The sequence below is a fragment of the Nicotiana tabacum genome, chromosome 22 (genome assembly GCF_000715075.1).
Source record: "Nicotiana tabacum cultivar K326 chromosome 22, ASM71507v2, whole genome shotgun sequence".
Taxonomy (NCBI): Eukaryota; Viridiplantae; Streptophyta; class Magnoliopsida; order Solanales; family Solanaceae; genus Nicotiana; species Nicotiana tabacum.
This window is the reverse complement of record NC_134101.1, coordinates 203,494,160-203,513,425: the sequence shown is the minus strand read 5'-3', so window position 1 is coordinate 203,513,425 and position 19,266 is coordinate 203,494,160.

Sequence of the window (19,266 nt, the reverse complement as noted above, 5' to 3'; positions counted from 1 at the left end):
AAAGCAGCAAACAAGAACATCAAAAAGATTTTAAGAAAGATGATTCAAAGTTCCAGGCAGTGGCATGAAAAGTTGCCTTTTGCATTATTGGCGTATCGCACCACGGTGCGCACATCGGTCAGAGCAACCCCGTACCTTTTGGTTTATGTCACTGAAGCGTAATACCCACGGAAGTTGAAATCCCTTCTCTCCGAATCATTGTTGAAGCTAAAATTGAAGAGAGTAAGTGGGTCAAAACCCATTTGGAACAGTTAACCCTGAACGATGAAAAGCGGATGGCCGCAGTCTGCCACGGGCAGTTGTATCAACAAAGAATGGCCCGTGCCTACAACAAGAAAATGCGGCCTAGAAACTTTGAAGTGGGGCAACTCGTTTTAAGGCGTATTCTTCCCCATCATCAGAAAATTGTTGCCAAAGGGGGCATTGTATCTGGGAGACATTGAAGGGAATGACCCTGAAACAACTGTGAATGCAGATGCAGTCAAAAGGTATTATGCCTAATCCTTCTACAGCAACAACATTACCCGATTGAGATGACGAAGGCTTTTATTCTTGCTTACCCAAACACTCCAATCTTTTGCTAGCCCTTTGAGTCGGTTACCTTTCTTTCGTTACCCTCTCTTTGGAACTCGAAGACGCTTGTAACAAAAAAAATGAATGAAAAAAATGAAATGATGAAAAAAAAGAAGAGAAAACAAAACAAAAACAAACAAAAGGAAACAACAAAACAAAATGTTTCCTTAAACTACGTTCGACTTGATTCTGAAAGGATACGTAGGTAGCCTCTCTCCTGGGGTTCAGTCACACCAAAACAAAAATCCAATTTTCCCTAAAAGTTAAACTGGGTAGATGTTATAATAGTTTGGCGATGATCCCGCCTGAACAGTTTCAAAGTTGTAATTTGATATAGCTCTTTTTACCCAAACCTTGTTCAAGTCCTTCCGATCAATCTGCGAAAGGTTTTCAAAATCGGAGAACACAACTGTTTGGATCCGATACAATCAAGATGAGAGAAATAAAATGAGAGAGTCTTATTGGTGAAAACCCACGGGAACCATAAGTCGACGTTGAGTAGAGAAATTGAAAATGAGAGTTTTGTCAGTGAAAACTCGTAAAGAGCACTATAAAGAAACGGTGAGAAGAGAAATGAGAGAGGTTGATTGGCAAAAACCCGCAGAGGGCGCCTTTGATCGAAAAGAAGAAACCCCTCACCACCATTGGTATTGAAAGAGTCCTGGAAAGGTTTCTCGGTTTTAAAACACGGGTCGCAATGGGTTTATAAGAAGTTGGATAGTTGTGCAAATCGGGTATCCAGTCCAAGAAGCATGTCATGTCTATTGAAGTTTGGATGCACCCCGGATAATTCCTTCTTTCCTCCCCGAAAGGGACACTTCTACTTAAATTCATTTTTTTTCCTTTGTTTATTTTTTCTTGAATCCCTTTCGGTCTAACTCTATTCCAAAACTAATACAAAGAAAAGGCGGCAATATGGGTTTTACAAGGTTCTGCTTAATAAAAGCCAAGCCCAAAGAAAAGTTCCCAGCCTCAGCGGGTGCATCAAGTCGATACCGACTAGCCATGATTACTGATGCTCTGAAATTAGAGTTATTAAAAATGAAAAGAAATACAAGGTCAAAATCCCCTAGAGGCAAAATAAGGTGAAAGGGCCAAAAGCCCCACATAGTTGAACCATCATCTGGAAAGTTTGGAAAGTTGAGTTCCACGATTTTAGGAGAGAGATTAATCTTCAGAAAAGCTAGCAAGCAGCGGAGGTTCTCACCAAAAGAGTTGGTCCGAGATCAAGTGATCAAAAACAATAAAGGCCACAAAATCAACCACCGTTTCAAACTAACAATTGTTCTTTGTTTGAAAAATTGAAACAGGTGCAATCCAAAGCAACCGTGCAAGAAGCAGGTGCAAACAAAAGGGAAAAGATGCGCAAGAGCTAGAAACAGCTTCGCAACAATAGTCAACCCGAAAGGGAAGTTTCCTCCAAATTCTTTCCTGCATTTTTACAAAAAAAAAGAGAAAATGCAATGAAAAATGAATTGAACTGAAAAAAAGAGATAAGAAGAAAATTCAAAAAAAAATGATAGCTTAGTATTCCCAACCTCAATCTTTTATGCTTTTGCCGACATTAGGGCTCCAATCCCTAAGTTGAGATTTTTAGACATAGGGCCTCCATTTCCTAGTGGTCTTTTGCCAACAATAGGGCTCCAATCCCTAAGTTGAGATTTTTAGACATAGGGCCTCCATTCCCTAGTCGCCTTTTTGCCAACATTAGGGCTCCAATCCCTAAGTTGAGATTTTTAGACATAGGGCCTCCATTCCCTAGTCGCTCCCTAGTCGCCTACACTAGGACTCCAATCCCTAAGTTGAGATTTTTAGACATAGGGCCTCCATTCCCTAGTCGCCTTTTTGCAAACATTAGGGATCCAATTCTTAAGTTGAGATTTTTAGACATAGGGCCTCCATCCCCTAGTCGCCTTTTTGCCAACATTAGGGATCCAATCCCTAAGTTGAGATTTTTAGACATAGGGTCTCCATCCCCTAGTCGCCTTTTTGCTAACATTAGGGCTCCAATCCCTAAGTTGAGATTTTTAGACATAGGGCCTCCATTCCCTAGTCGCCTTTTTGCCAATATTAGGGCTCCAATCCCTAAGTTGATATTTTTAGACATAGGGCCTCCATTCCCTAATCACCTTTTTGCCAATATTAGGGCTCCAATCCCTGAGTTGAGATTCTTAGACATAGGGCCTCCATTCCCTAGTCACCTTTTGCCAATATTAGGGCTCCAATCAGTGAGTTGAGATTTTTAGACATAGGGCCTCTGTTACACCCCATGTTTTCGTATGTAAGAGTACGTCATAAGTCATTTAATGTAAGCTCAGAAATGGAATCATCTTTCAAAAGTTTACAAAGTTAGTTCATCATGTTAACTTGAAGGTTACAAATATTTAAGATCATTTATACCAACTAGAAAGAGAGTTTGACAGCTTTTCCCACCCAAGTCATTTAGTGCAGTCTCGCATTTTTGCGAGACTGCACAGATTGGTAGGTGACAAGTAGGTGCATCACCTACTTGCCAAAATGAGAGGACAAAATTAAAAGCCCCAAAGTAGGACAACAGGAGAATTTTAAGGGACTATATACTAAATTATTTCACCTATCTTTCAGACCAAGAAAACCAAATTGAACCCCTGCAACTCCTCCCCAAAAATCCCACACAAACCCTAGGGTATTCCGGGTGTTACGACGCGATTCTAGTGCTGAAAAGTCCGGACAGCTTGCTAGTTTCTCTTTCTCCTTCTTGTAGCCATGTTGAGGAACTTATTTTTGATGAATAAGGACCAGGTTTCATGGGTTATACTCAGTACAAGGTAAGTTTATGCTTCTCCTTCCATTAGCTATGCGTTTGCGAGTTGTAACTCGATCGTAAAAAATAGACCTAGCTAGTTTCGAAAGAATGGTATGATGTTTGTTCTTGTGTAAAGGTTGGCTGGTTGTGAACTTATTTTAAGTTGAATTCATGGCTGGTTTATTTGATAAGAGGTACAATTATGTACTTTTGGTTGTGTTTCTCAATTTGAAAGAAAAGACAAGTCGGAACGTGTTTAAGCAAACTAAAAAATTATTGTTGAGTTAATGAACTTTTGGGACTGTTTTGTGGGCTGTTTCGTGTTGGTATTGGGTTGTCTCTTTTACTACTATTTTTATGAAGTTGAGAGGAGGAAGGGTGTGGAGAAACACCACATAATGGCAAGGTTGTTTGTTGGTCGTTCGTCGTAACATTTTCGGATTGTTTGGCACGATTATGGTTGTCGTGTTGTGGATGAAGTGATAGGGGTATGTTGGGCTTTTTGTGATTGTTTTGACTAGTGTGAAGTCATATATATAGGGGAGGTGTTGTCCGTTTCATTGTAAATTAGGTTGTGGTCGATACATAATAGTTACGACACTTAAATGATAACGATAGTGTCATTTCTCTTATTGTAGACTAAGGAGTCAAGACATTCGCATAGCTTGAGGTTGGGCAGTACACATACAAGGTATGTTAAGACACTTTCTTCTTTCTTTTGGCATGATCTAAAATGAAATGAACATAAATGATACGCTATTTCATAATGACTCTACTCCTAGCAACTAAGGTTGTCCATGTTGTTCTTTCCTTATAAAAATATTCTAAACAAGTGTGTATGATCCTTAAATCCTACTAAGGTTCATATTGATGGTGGGGATGTCCATAATGACCTTAAGTCGCTCTGAAAGGTTTAGAACGTTATTCCATGAGTCTAGCATGCATTATATATAGTATCTATTTTACTTTACCGAGCCGCGCTATAGTTGGTCGGGTATGGCACCTATTGTGCAACCACTGATCAGTTGGGTTTACCTAGCTCCACATGGTCGGGTACGATTCTACCGAGCCTTATGATGGTCGGGTACATTTTTACCGAGTCGTCTTTGAGGCCGGGTACGATATGATGATGATGATGCCTACAGAGGCGTATGCTTTTTAAAAGTTTATGTATATATATGTATTATGCATTTCATGTCAGTAGCCCCCAGAGGCACTCAGATGTTATAGGTTGTATCTCATCTATCTTTCTTTACATTACTGTTCTTGTTTATGCTTTCCTGCCTTACATACTCAGTACTTTATTCGTACTGACGTCTCTTTTACCTGGGGACGCTGTGTTTCATGCCCGCAGGTCCTGATAGATAGGTTGACGTTCCTCCAAGTAGGCTATCAACTCAGCGGAAGGTATTGGTGCACTCCACTTGCTCCGGAGTTGCCTATTTGGTCAGTATGCTTTGGATATATATTGATTGGTATGGCGGGGCCCTGTCCCGACCTTTATGATTTTATGTACTCTTAGAGGCTTGTAGACAGATGTCAGGTGTATGGATACTTGTATGGCCTTGTCGGCCTATGTTTCGAGTTTACTAATGGTCATGTCGGCCTTATAGGCCCGTATGTCACATATATTAGTTTGTATATCATGTTGGGTCTTCATATGTTGAGTATTCCCTTATGTTTTATTCTTGTTATCTCATGACGGGTTTTCTAGCTCATTTACTCATGATAGTATGATAAGAAAGATATATTACGTTGGTACTTGGTTGAGTAAGGCACCGGGTGCCCCTCGCGGCCCTTCGGTTTGGGTCGTGACAACCTCCATCCCCTAGTCGCCTTTTTGCTAACATTAGGGCTCCAAACCCTAAGTTGAGATTTTTAGACATATGGCCTCCATTCCCTAGTCGCCTTTTTGCCATTATTAGGGCTCCAATCCCTAAGTTAATATTTTTAGACATAGGGCCTCCATTTCCTAATCATCTTTTTGCCAACATTAGGGCTCCAATCCTTGAGTTGAGATTTCTAGACATAGGTCCTCCATTCCCTAGTCACCTTTTGCCAATATTAGGGCTCCAACCAGTGAGTTGAGATTTTTAGACATAGGGCCTCCATTCCCTAGTCGCCTTTTGCCAACAATAGGGCTCCAATCCCTAAGTTGAGATTTTTAGACATAGGGCCTCCATCCCCTAGTCACCTTTTTGTCAATATTAGGGCTCCAATACCTAAGTTGAGATTTTTAGACATAGGTCCTCCATCCCCTAGTCGGCTTTTTGCCAACATTAGGGCTCCAATCCCTGAGTTGAGATTTTTAGACATATGGCCTCCATTCCCTAGTCACCTTTTGCCAACATTAGGGATCCAATCCCTAAGTTGAGATTTTTAGACATAGGGCCTCCATTCCTTAGTTGCCTTTTTGCACATATTAGGGCTCCAACCCCTAAGTTGATATTCATAGACATAGTGCCTCCATTCCCTAGTCTCCTTTTTGCCAACATTAGGGCTCCAATCCCTAAGTTGAGATTTTTAGACATAGGTCCTCCATTCCCTAGTCGCCGTTTTTCCAATATTAGGGCTCCAATCCCTAAGATGAGATTTTTAGACATAGGTCCTCCATTCCCTAGTCGCCTTTTTGCCAATATTACAGCTCCAATCCTTAAGTTGAGATTTTTAGACATAGGGCCTCCATCCCCTAGTTGCCTTTTTGCTAACATTAGGACTCCAATCCCTAAGTTGATATTTTTAGACATAGGGCCTCCATTCCCTAGTCACCTTTTTTCCAACATTAGGGCTCCAATCCCTGAGTTGAGATTTTTAGACATAGGGCCTCCATTCCCTAGTCGCCTTTTTGCCAACATTAGGGCTCCAATCCCTGAGTTGAGATTTTTAGACATATGACCTCCATTCCCTAGTCACCTTTTGCCAACATTAGGGCTCCAATCCCTAAGTTAAGATTTTTAGACATAGGGCCTCCATTCCCTAGTTGCCTTTTTGCACATATTAGGGCTCCAATCCCTAAGTTTATATTCATAGACATAGTGCCTCTATTCCCGAGTCGCCTTTTTGCCAACATTAGGGCTCCAATCCCTAAGTTGAGATTTTTAGACATAGGTCCTCCATTCCCTAGTCGCCGTTTTGCCAACATTAGGGCTCCAATCCCTAAGATGAGATTTTTAGACATAGGACCTCCATTCCCTAGTCGCCTTTTTGCCAACATTACATTTCCAATTCTTAAGTTGAGATTTTTAGACATAGGGCCTCCATCCCCTAGTCGCCTTTTTGCTAACATTAGGACTCCAATCCCTAAGTTGAGATTTTTAGACATAGGGCCTCCATTCCCTAGTCACCGTTTTGCCAACATTAGGGCTCCAATCCCTGAGTTGAGATTTTTAGACATAGGGCCTCCATTCCCTAGTCGCCTTTTGTCAATATTAGGGCTCCAATCCTTGAGTTGAGATTTTTAGACATAGGGCCTCCATTCCCTAGTCGCCTTTTGCCAACTTTAGCGCTCCAATCCCTAAGTTGAGATTTTTAGACATAGGGCCTCCATCCCCTAGTCGCCTTTTTGTCAACATTATGGCTCCAATCCCTAAGTTGAGATTTTTAGACAGAGGGCCTCCATCCCCTAGTCGCATTTTTGCCAACATTAGGGCTCCAATCCCTGAGTTGAGATTTTTAGACATATGGCCTCCATTCCCTAGTCACCTTTTGCCAACATTAGGGCTCCAATCCCTAAGTTAAGATTTTTAGATATAGGGCCTCCATTCCCTAGTTGCCTTTTTGCACATATTAGGGCTCCAATCCCTAATCCATTCCCTAGTCGCCTTTTTGCCAACATTAGGGCTCCAATCCCCGAGTTGAGATTTTTAGACATAGGACCTCCATTCCCTAGTTGCCTTTGGCCACCATTAGGGCTCCAATCCCTGAGTTGAGATTTTTAGACATAAGGCCTCCATTTCCTAGTCACCGTTTGCCAACATTAGGGCTCCAATCCCTAAGTTGGGATTTTTAGACATAGGGCCTCCATTCCCTAGTTGCCTTTTTGCCAACATTAGGGCTCGAATCCTTGAGTTGAGATTTTAGACATAGGGCCTCCATTCCCTATTCGCCTTTTTGCCAACATTAGGGCTCCAATCACTGAGTTGAGATTTTAGACATAGGGCCTCCATTCCCTAGTCGGCTTTTGCCAACATAGGGCTTCATTTCCTAGTTGAGAATTTTTAGACATAGGGCCTCTATTTCCTAGTTGAGATTATTAGATTTAGGGCTCCACTCCCTAATATTTCCTCCTAAAGATATATAATCCTTATTTTATCGCTTTCAAAAAAAAGGTTGAGATCTTTGTTACAAATAACTCACAAAATTTTCCTAGTGAAAACTGGGGAAGAAAAAATTCGTTCTTTTGTTTGTTTTGGTGTCTGAGCAGGTTTGACTTCGAGGCACAGGATTTGAGATGACCAAAAGAATGAGTTTCAATCCAGAATAATAATAAAAAAAAAGTGAACTCAGAATGCTGAAATGGAGAAAGACACGGACTGCCCAAGATATGATTGAAATCACAGGTTTCGCATGTCTCGCCTTGATCCAAAGTTGAAGAAAGAACCAGCACCTACAACTGACGAGCATCAAGATTCAGATTGGAGTCTGCAGCGAGAACTAGCCAAGACTCAAGATCAAGTTTCAAGAGATTTATAGATAGGAATCTTGTAACTCGTAGCTGATAGGATTAGCTAGCTTAGCTTTTTATTTTTTTTTCATTTTTTGGTGTAATAAGGAGTTCAGCAAACAGTAGCAGCAGCAACAACAATGGAATCACAGCTTCCCGGTGGTCCCAGCTATCAAAACTTCCAGAACTACACTAACCTGATTCCTTTATAGCCAAGGATATGTAGGCAACCTCTGAAGCAAGGTTCGGTCAGACTCTTTCAAAAAATGTTTCTCATGAAGTTTTCAAACGGGCAGAAATCCCTCATAATTGCTCATTTTATCTTTTCCTGAAAACCCTCCGTGTCTCCGAGCAAAGAGTGGCAGTTGTGAGAACATGATTTTTGCTTCACATGAATTACTCCCACAGAATTCCCAAAATCAGATTTTTTCTTTTAATTATTTGTTGTTTTAACAATTATTGTAGAAATTTTCTGATTGTTTGCATTTTTGTGTGCATGTTTAATCTTGTTTAATTCATAAAAAAATACAAAAAATACAAAAAATACATTGTATTTGCATTTAGGATTTAATTTCTACATTTTTATATTAATTAATAAATTAATTTGTTTTACAAAATGGAAAAATAACAAAAAATAACTCATTTTTCCATTTTTTAATTTTTAGCTTCGAATTTTGTAGTTTTTCTTTTAATTTAGTTTTTAATTAATTGTGGTAATCATTATTTAGAGTTAATTAATTTAATTTGGTAGAATAATTTGGTTTAGGGATTAATTTAGGTTTTATTTTCAATTTTTGAAAAGAAAAAGATTTTTGAAATAAAATGAAAGGGAAAAGAATGAAAAGAATCGGAATTTTGGGCCAAATCCATCAAATTTCCCAAGCCCAAATCAAATGCACTTGAAATCCGACCAAAACCAGCCCAAAACTCGTCCCCCTATCCGATCCAAATCCTGCTCAGAACCAAACGACTCCATTTCGGTCGCTTTTAATCTGAGCCATTGATCTCCCCTTGATCGAACGACTCAGAACTAAGACCCCTTCTAATATATATATGTCCGAACGTTGCCCTACCCCCCCTCTAACTCGTCTCTCACTTCATCTCCTCCACCATCAGAGACAACCATCAACCCTAGTGCCTCCCTAGCTTCCTCCGGTGGCGGCGCCACATCCAATCCACCCCAAACCTACAACACAGACTCCCCTTCACCTCCCCATTCCGAATCCTCACTCCTTTTCCCTTGAATCTTGCCAGAACCTGTCGAATCTTAAATCGAAGGTCGAACCCTAAAATCCCCAAAACCCTCAAGATCGAGATTTCAGTGAAGATTGGGGTCTAGTTGGATATTATTCGTGTGTTCTTGAAACACACGATTAATGTCAAATTCGGCCTAAATTTGAAGATTCGTTGCCATTCTTTACTGTCCGAGCTATTTTAGGTATTTCCTTTTTTTTCTTTTGTTTGATATTTTCTTCGATTTTTCCTTTCATCTCATTACCTTCTGCTTCTTTCTTTTCTTCTGCTTTCTTTATTATTCTCTCTTGCTTTCTCAGTTTCTCCAGAGTCATTGTTTATGCATGTTATTATTAAGTTCGTCTTAATTAGCAGGATTTCGTTCTTGTATTAGATTTTTGTTTAAATTTTGTTTGCTTCTACCTTTCTTTTAGCCCAAGACCTTAGGAGTCTTTATGACTCCGTATGTCATTTAGTTGGGTAATTTTGATTGCCAATTGAATTGGGTTTTGGAATTCAGAAGCCCAAAAGGGATTCGATCTAGTTTGGCTAGCCCAATTTTAGAAGTTGAACCTTGGGTCAACACTGACCCGTTTGGGTTCACTAAGGTAATTTTTAGGGGTTTAAGGGGTAGTCTAGGAATTCTAAGTTGGAGAATCTCTCCTAAATTAATAGGGAAGCTTCCTAGAAGCTGGGGATTGGGACTTATATGAAAGACTGAATTTTAATCATTTTAATGTTTGGCTTCTACTTGGTCTTCTTCTTTGATAAAAATCATGTAAGCATGAATTTCTTCTTCAAAAGTCTAGAATTAGTTAGGTTCAAGTCCATGTTAGTAGGGTTGTTTCCTTGAAATCATATCAATCTTTTGGCTGAAAATTAGATTAAATCTTTACATTTGGTTTTCTTTAGAGTCATGTAGCCTTGGTTAAATGTGTTGTTCTGAAATAAGAATATAGCATGAGCTTTGATCTCTGAATTTCTGATATTAAATGAGGAACAATTGGTGTAAAGGTTTTGTTATCACGTTGGGGATCATATTTTCAGTATAGAACGTATGTGGTATTCAAATGTGCTTCGCATGTGTTTAAGGTAGTCAATATTTGGTTCAGATTCAAAGATTTGATGAAAGATGTAGTGTTACCTCAATTGATAATGCTGAAACATTAAATTGGGCCACCATCATTGGCCCAGTTGTGCCAAATTCCCCACTTGCCATTGAGTCTTCGGTTTGGGCTTCATGTTGAGCCCAATTATGTTCTCGTTTTTTTCAAGTAACCAGCAATTGACTATTGGGCTCCAGGCCAGGCCCAGGCCATGGAATAAATTAGAACAGTTTCATTTAGTGCTATGGCTTTCCACTTAGTGAATCAAGTTTGAACCTTAGCCTAAAGTAATTAGAATTTCTTCAAGCCTTCTTTAATTAACTAGGCTCTTTAATAGTTTGAGGTGTGCCGTGTCAAATAAAATCTTAAAATGTTTAAATCTTTAGAAATCGAGGTGTGCCATTAGTGAATTTCCCATGGCCCTCGCAAATTTGAAAGTGCATAGTTGCTTTAGGTGCGCTATTTTAAAAATTAATTTCTCAAACTCGGGTGTGCATTTCATGTGACCCAACTCCAATTCTCAACAACGTTAAATAAAATGTGTCATGGACCGCGGGTGCATTTCATGTGGCGCGGTTCAAGACGTGTTTTAGATGACATTGAATCTTCCTAAAAATAATTAAAAGTGGTGAATAAGTTAAAAAATTATACCATAGGCTAAAACATTTATTAAAATCAAATAATAGGCCAATCATGATAGTTTAAGCGACCGTGCTAGAACCGCGGTATCCGGGGGTGCCTAACACCTTCCCTCGGGTTAACATGATTCCTTATTCAGCATTTCTGGTTCGCAGACTTCAAAAGGAAAGCCGAATTTCCTCAATTTGGGATTTAAAATAAACCGGTGACTTGGGACACCAAATAAACTATCCCAAGTGACAACTCTGATTAAATAAATAACCCCATTTCGAATAATGTTACTTAAAGTGGAAAAACTCCCTATCTATACCTTCGGGTATGGAAAAAGGAGGTGTTACAGACACCTGAGGCATCACAATACATGGCATAACCATCTGGACCTTCTGGAAGTGCACAAACAGGCACTGAGGTCAACCTGTTCTTAAGCTCTTAGAAACTCTGATCACAAGCCTCTGTCCACTAAAACTTAGTTGATTTCTGCATCAGCTTTGTATGGTGCTGAAAGAGAAGAAAAACCCTCTACGAACCTCCAATAATATACTGCTAAGCCTAGAAAGCTACGAATCTCTGTCTAAGTAGTAGGTCTAGGCAGGATTTCATAGCCTCAATCTTCTGAGTGTCTACCTTTATACCTCTGTCGGATACAATGTGCCCCAATAATGTTACGGTCTTCAACCAAAACTTACACTTAGAAAACTAAGCACACAATTTATTATCATGAAGGGTTTGGAGTACCGCTCGCAGGTGATCCACATGCTCATCATCTGAATGTGAATAAACGAGAATATAATCAATAAAAACTATCACGAATAGATCCAAATATGGCCAGAATAAACTATTCATCAAGTCCACAAATATGGCAGGTGCATTAGTCAACCTGAAAGACATGACAAGGAACTCGAAGTGGCCATATCGGGTCCCGAAGGCTGTCTTGGGAATATCTTTCTCCCGAACTCTGACCTGGTGGTACCCTGACCTCAAATCTATTTTTGAAAAGCATCTAGCTCCATACAATTGATCAAACAAGTCGTCTATCCTTGGAAGTGGATATTTATTCTTAATAGTTACCTTGTTCAGTTGCCTATAATCGATACACATCCTCAGCGAGCCGTCTTTCTTCCATACAAATATTACTGGTGCACCCTACGGTGAGGTACTGGGTATGATGAAACCTTTCTCTAGTAAATCGTTTAACTGCTCCTTCAACTCCTTCAATTCAAAAGGTGCCGTTCTATACAGAGGGATGGATATTGGTTGCGTTCCTGGAAGCAAATTGATGCCAAAGTCAATCTCTCGCTCTAGAGGAATACCTGAAAGTTCATTGGGAAATACATCCATGTACTCCTTTACTACTGAAATAGACTGAAGTGTAGGTATCTCAACATCTGCATCTTTAACTCGCACAATATGATAAATGCACCCTTTTGCGATCGTTTTCCTCTCCTTCAGATAGGAAATAAACCTTCCTCTGGGTTTTGCTGTATTACCTACCCATTCAACGACTAGCTCACCCGAAAAATGAAATCTAGATATCTTTACTCGACAATCAACTGTGGCATAACAAGCTGCCAATCAGTCCATGCCCATGATAACATCGAAATCCAACATCTCTAGCTTAACTAGGTCGGCTGAGGTCTAACGACCATAGACTGATAACGTTCAACCTCGGTATACGTGTCTAGCGATAATCGATTCTCCAACCGGTGTAGATACTACAAAAGGATCACTTAGTATTTTAGGCACTATACTAAATTTCCTTGCGAAAAATGGGTTAATACATGATAAAGTAGATCCTGGGTCTATCAAGGCATAAACATCGTGAGAACAAATGGTCAACATACCTGTCACAACATCTGGTGAGGAATCTTGGTCATGTCGACCTGCTAGTGCATAGATACAATTCTGGTTACCACCTGAACTGGACCCTCTACCTCTGCCTCGACCTCTACCAGCCGAAGACTAAGACTCACGCCCTGAAGGATGCACAGACATAAATGATACTGTTGTTGAATTTGCTGGTTGCACCATACCCCCAGAATCACTATTTGGGCAATCTCACATCATATACCCTGGATGTCCACATGTATAAGAAGCATCAGAACTGGCTCGGCATTGGCCCAACTATAATCGACCACAGATGGCATATCGCAGCGGAAATGGCCCTGTCTGCCTCGAACAACATTGTCGCTGCAAACTTGATGCCGAGAGCTCTCACCTGGTCCTGACTGAGTAGCGGTCATACCTGTAACCCTGTAGCTGAGGTGGCCGAGGTCTAGGAGTGCCGTTCAAAGTACTAGGGCCTGTAACTACCCTGAGGTTGCTCCTAAGACATTACAAATCTCATCCTCTTATGCTGCCTTGACTTAGTCCTCTCCATACTCTGCTGCTGACGCCTACCCCTCTCTATATTTTGGGCAAATGCCTGAATCTAGAGATATCCATACTATCCTATAATGCAGCGGTGCACATGCGTCGGTCAACTTTAGGGCCAACCATGCTATAAACCTATCGATCCTATCCTGCATAGTAGCAACTATGGATGGTGCATATCTGGCCAATGAGTCAAAACAGAGACTATACTCTCGAACATTCATATTGCCCTGCTTGAGGGCTAGAAACTAATCGAGTCGGGCCTGTCAGATCTCTCGCGGTAAGTATTGGTCAAGAAAGGCATCTGAAAATTTCTCCCAAATAGTAGGAGGTGCATCCCCTAGACCTCTCCCATCCCTCGTTCCAAAGGATGGCTATATCTCAGAGTCGAAAAGCTGATAACTCAACTGCCTCTTTCTTTGTGGCATGCATATCCCGAAAGATCCTATAAAGCTGATCTATGAAATCCTGCGGGTCCTCCCTCTGATCTGTCCCCGTGAACTCTGGGGGATTTAAAGCAATAAACTCTCGGACCCTTGAACTTCCAGATCCCTCAGAAGGTTCTACACTAGTGGATGCCCTAGCCTGTTGCTGGGTAGCTACCAATTGTGCCAACAAATGTACCACACTTCTCAAGTCCTGATCTGATGGAAGCGGAGGGAGAGCTGGATGTGCTGTCTCCCTAGAAATCTTCTCAGGTGGCGGAAGATCCGGTAATCGTTGGGTAGAAGTCTCTCCCTGTGACTCCGATTGGGCCCCATCTGGTGGGGGTACCCTGCTAGTCCCCTCACCTACTATTGTTTCCCTCATCTAGCTAGCCGTAGTCTTCCTAGTTACCGTCATCTGTGCATGCAAATGTCAACATGTTGGTTTAACTCAAATTTCCTATAACTCAGTGCTACTACAACACAATTTAGATTTTAAAGAAGGGTAACCAAATCCTGAATGCCTTGTAGTCCCCTGCTTATATAATGTAGTACACCACACATTTATAAACAAGACCCTACTAGACTCGGATTGTAGAATCCCTAGGACAGAACTGCTCTGATACCTCTTTTGTCACGACCTAAGCCTAGGGGCGAGACCGGCACTCAGTGCCTCACCTATCCTTGTGTATTATTTGCGACTAAGAGTGTCTGAACATGTAATGTCATACATTCGCCATGGGCCACATTACAAAATAATGTGTGATGGAAAATATAAAAACTGAATAGAGACTAATGCTGACTAAATGTCAACATAAGGCTTGGGCTGGCAAGGCAGTCATAATTACTACAACTAACAAGCCAACAAAATATACATACATGGCCTACAGGCCCAATATACTGCACTAACTGACAGGTTATGTCTACAAGACTCTGCTGATAGATGTACTGTGATCCGAATAGGGCCTCGACCTACCTATATCCTATCTACATATATACAAAAGATGTATACCAAAACTTCTAGACCCGACAACTCTGAAGGACAGGGAGCTTACCGATAAAGTTGAAATCGGGCAAATACCTACTGGGTAGGTCTACCCGTATATCTGCCTGAACCTACACACGTGAAATGCAGTGCCCCCAGTAAGAGATATCCGTACGAAATAATGTACCGAGTATGTAAGGCAATATACTAAAGATGAAACCGAACTGATAATATAATAACTGAAAGCAACTGGGGATCAAAGATAATATGAGGATATACTTATCAGCTGATACTAACTCAACTTTCTCAATATAGTGAGTAAAATAGCTGTCCGATCCTATAAGGCTCGGTATATATATCTGCTCTGCTGTAGTAGGCTCGCTCATAGGCACTCGGCCACAGCAGGCCCGGTATATAACTTACAATTTGATCAGAGGTTGCCCAATAGGGGCCTGCCGATCGATTATAGCTCGGTGGTAGTGAAACTAAATTAATACTGTATATATAAATTCTCTGCTCTCTTGACTGGAAGAAGGAAATATCAATTGAATATGAAGTCCCGATGCTGTAAAAATGAATTCATTGAGGATAATAACATTTTACTTGTATAAAAAATGTAAGGATAACTGCAGAGTGCATGTCATTTATTTATGCTTGAATAGAAATATAGATAAATGGTTAGGTATGAGTTATCACCATTTGTATGATAATGTCTAGTTTTCTTGTTGCTACTTTAAGCATGTTTCGGTTCTGTCAAAAGAATGACATTTATTAATAGTCCTTTCACTTGATCATACACAACGTGCCATTGAAGCTTAGGATATAATTGAATCATACATACGTTTCAAACGTGCAAAAGTTATGGACCAATTGAAATAACAAATACTTTTAACTACGTTGAAAGAAACTTGCGAGACTAGAAAAATATACATAAATGTTACACCCCATATTTTCGTACATGAAAATATGCCATAAATAAATTAATGAGAGCCCGGAAGTGAGATGTCACATCCCGCAGTACTACATTATGACGATGTTGCACCCTGTAGTGTTGTACGTTGAATTTGTCATAAGGTAACTAACATCAGTCCAAGGAAAAGATTATTTGGAGATTATAAGGATTATGCTATTTCAAACAAGTAATAAGTAAATTCGTAAAGGTAAAAGGGGAATCAAGTCAAAGAAAAGAAATTTTCGTCCATGTTTGGCATGTTCGGATAAAATACGGCTCAAGCTAAAATACTCGGTATTTATGCACTAGTACCATACAAGGTATCACATGACCATAATAGTAAGGTGTATATGGTATATAAAAAGTGAGTAATATTTTAAGTAAGTGAGAATAATTCTCAATTTCACGAATAATTGATTAATTACCGGGTAACAGGACATTACCTAATTAATTGGGGATAAGGTTAAACCCCACCCCCCATGTGGCATCAAGTAAAGGAGGAGTGGGATGACTTGACGTTGGCCAAGCTATTAAGGTAACACATGGAAAGAGAGGGCTTAATACTTATCCCTACACCTTGTCTTGAATTAATACAAAAAAAAACATTTGGAAAGTGGGGTTATACATTCGTAACTTGGCAACCAAAGTTGACTAAGAAATGACCTTTTCAAAATAATTGGAATACTGATTGCAAAAGCTAAAGGCTAAATCCGTGTGGTCTAGTAATAAGTCATGATATTCTTGTGTTGGTGGCTAGCCAAAGAAAATAACGAGGCAAGTAAATTCTGCTGATTTGCTCCAAATACACACACCTATGTATTTAAAGATGGTCATTGAAATAAATAAGACGTTAAATGCAGAAGGTTCTAATCTTGAATGAATATCAAGAACCCATTTTCGTAGGTGAGTTATGAAAATGCAAAGGACTCTGATCTTGAATACCAAAGTTCAGTCGGCAAACAAATTATTCAGAATACAAAGCGAAGGACGATAGTCATTCCATATTATAATAGCAACATGTATGTTAAGGCTATCCCTTCCTTCTTTTGGCATGATCCATACGATACAAATGAAGCGTGCAAATGCACAAATTCCATGAATGACTCTATTCATAGAAGTATGTGAGACATCTATGTTCTTGAATTTCCGTGTGTCATAATATTTTATCATCTGTTCATGGGTCTCAGAAAAATACAAAATAGAGTTCTTTATGATATTACTCAAAGGCAAAATGGTCTTATCAGATTCCAAAAGATTTTATTAACGTACTTTTCATGCATTGCATTCTTGTGCATTGACCCATGACCAGATGGCGTTATATACGCGTATATATTTAAATATATGTATATGGAATATGGGAAAAGGTTACGGCGTTATATACGCACCACCACCTGATCAGCTGGTATATGATGATGATGTTGCCCATAGTGGCTGAAATATGATTCAAACGACGTTATATACGCATATATATGTATGTACTCAAACGGCGTTATATACGCGTATATATGTATGTATATATATGTATATGGGATAAAGGAAAGGTTATGGCGTTATATATGCACCACTACCTGATCAGCTGGTATACGTTGATTTTGCCCACAGTGGCCGTATGATATGATGGGATGCCCTCAGAGGCTGATGATGTTATGAGACATGTACCTATGCACGATATGACATTCATACACATATGCATGACGCTAAAAGTATTTCATGATTTACAGAGTTATTCAGACTTACAGGTTGAGTCATGTACTCTATATGTCTTCCATGTCTCTTATGTATATATTTATGTCCCTTACATACTCAGTACATTATTCGCACTGACGTACCTTTGGCCTGGGGACGCTACGTTTCATGCCCACAAGTCCCGATAGACAGGTCGAGAGCCCTCCAAGTAGGCTATCAGCTCAGCGAAAGATGTTGGTGTGCTCCATTTGCTTCGGAGTTGCTCGTTTGGTTAGTATGATTTAGACGTGTATTGTTTGGTATGGCGGGACTCTGTCCCGACCTTTATGACATTTATGTATTCTTAGAGGCTTGTAGACATATGTCTTGTACGTGAAAGATTGTACGGCCTTGTCGGCCTATGTTTTGAGTTTATAAATGATTATGTTGGCCTATTAGGCCTGTATGTCACGTGTATATGATGATGTAATAAGAAAGATACGTTACAGTGGTATTCGGTTGAGTAAAGTACTAGGTGCCCGTCGCGACCCATCGGTTTGGGTCGTGACAATAAATTCCGGGATATGAATTTTTCTTTATGCTTCGTTATCAACTCGTGTAACTACGAGATCATGCCAAAATGAAAGAATGCTTAGCCTTAACATACCCGGAGTAGGGAAAATCCATATGATATCCTTGGAAAAAGGTTACACCATACTTCGTTAGAACCGCAAAAATCGGATTAAGCTTTTGCTTCTTCGAATTTCTTGAACGAAACGTCAAGCTTCATGCTTGTTGAGATATTGAGCAAATTTATTTGATTCTATTCTTTGAAATTTTCAAATCAAGAAAGAATTTCTTTCTTGCTTTTTTTTGAATTACCATGTTACTTGTTCTCATTTCCATTAGGAAATGTAAACAAGACTTTGGATAGTCATTTATTCCCTTTAAGCCTAGGTTGCCACCTAGGCATAAGTGACTACTTAGTTACTTCTTGGTGTGTGGATCCTTGCCACGTATTGGGAATAATTTATAAATTTTTATCTACTTATTAGTTAACTGGGTAATGTTTTGTTATCCGGCAATTAATCAATTACCCACATAATTTAAAAATTGCCCCAAATTACTTAAAATTACACTTATTTTTAATATACTTTATATATATTTTATACATTATACTACAGTGGTCATATAGTACCTCGCATCGTACTAGTTTATAATTATCGGGTATTAGCACTTGATCCGTATTTTATCCCAAATTAGCCATTTTCAACAAAACTCATTTACTCTAATTCGTGTATCCTTTATCTTTCATGAAACTTATTTATCGCTCGTTATAAATAGCGTAAATACGTTAATGTCAAGATGATCTCATCTCCGAGTCTACGTCAATTAACCGAAGACGAAACTTTTAGCATATGAAAACGTGAGATGTAACATCACAGAAAAGTTATAAATATTATATTGGACATGTACCGGTCTCCAGAACAAAAATACAGACCAGTATCAACAATGCCAAACATCAATCAATTCTTTAAAACTATTAGATTTTCAACGTCAAACAAAAATAGGGACCTCAGAAATCAAATCCGGGCATATGCCCATGTCCCATTGTATACAACTAAAATCGAAGAGACCGATTTAATGATCATTATGATATCCTGCAGCCTGTTCTCGGAAGGCCCGAGGCCAGCTTTGAGGCCCGACTCCGAGGACTTCCATACACTCGATCTCGAGGCAGTGCAAATCAGCGACTATAATGGACTAACGAAAAGTTCCCAAGGCACGTGACTAAAGATGACTAAGTCTATTAGGCTAGTTCAAGCCCGTACCATGGCATTAAATGGCTGTACCAGCCATACATCTTTGT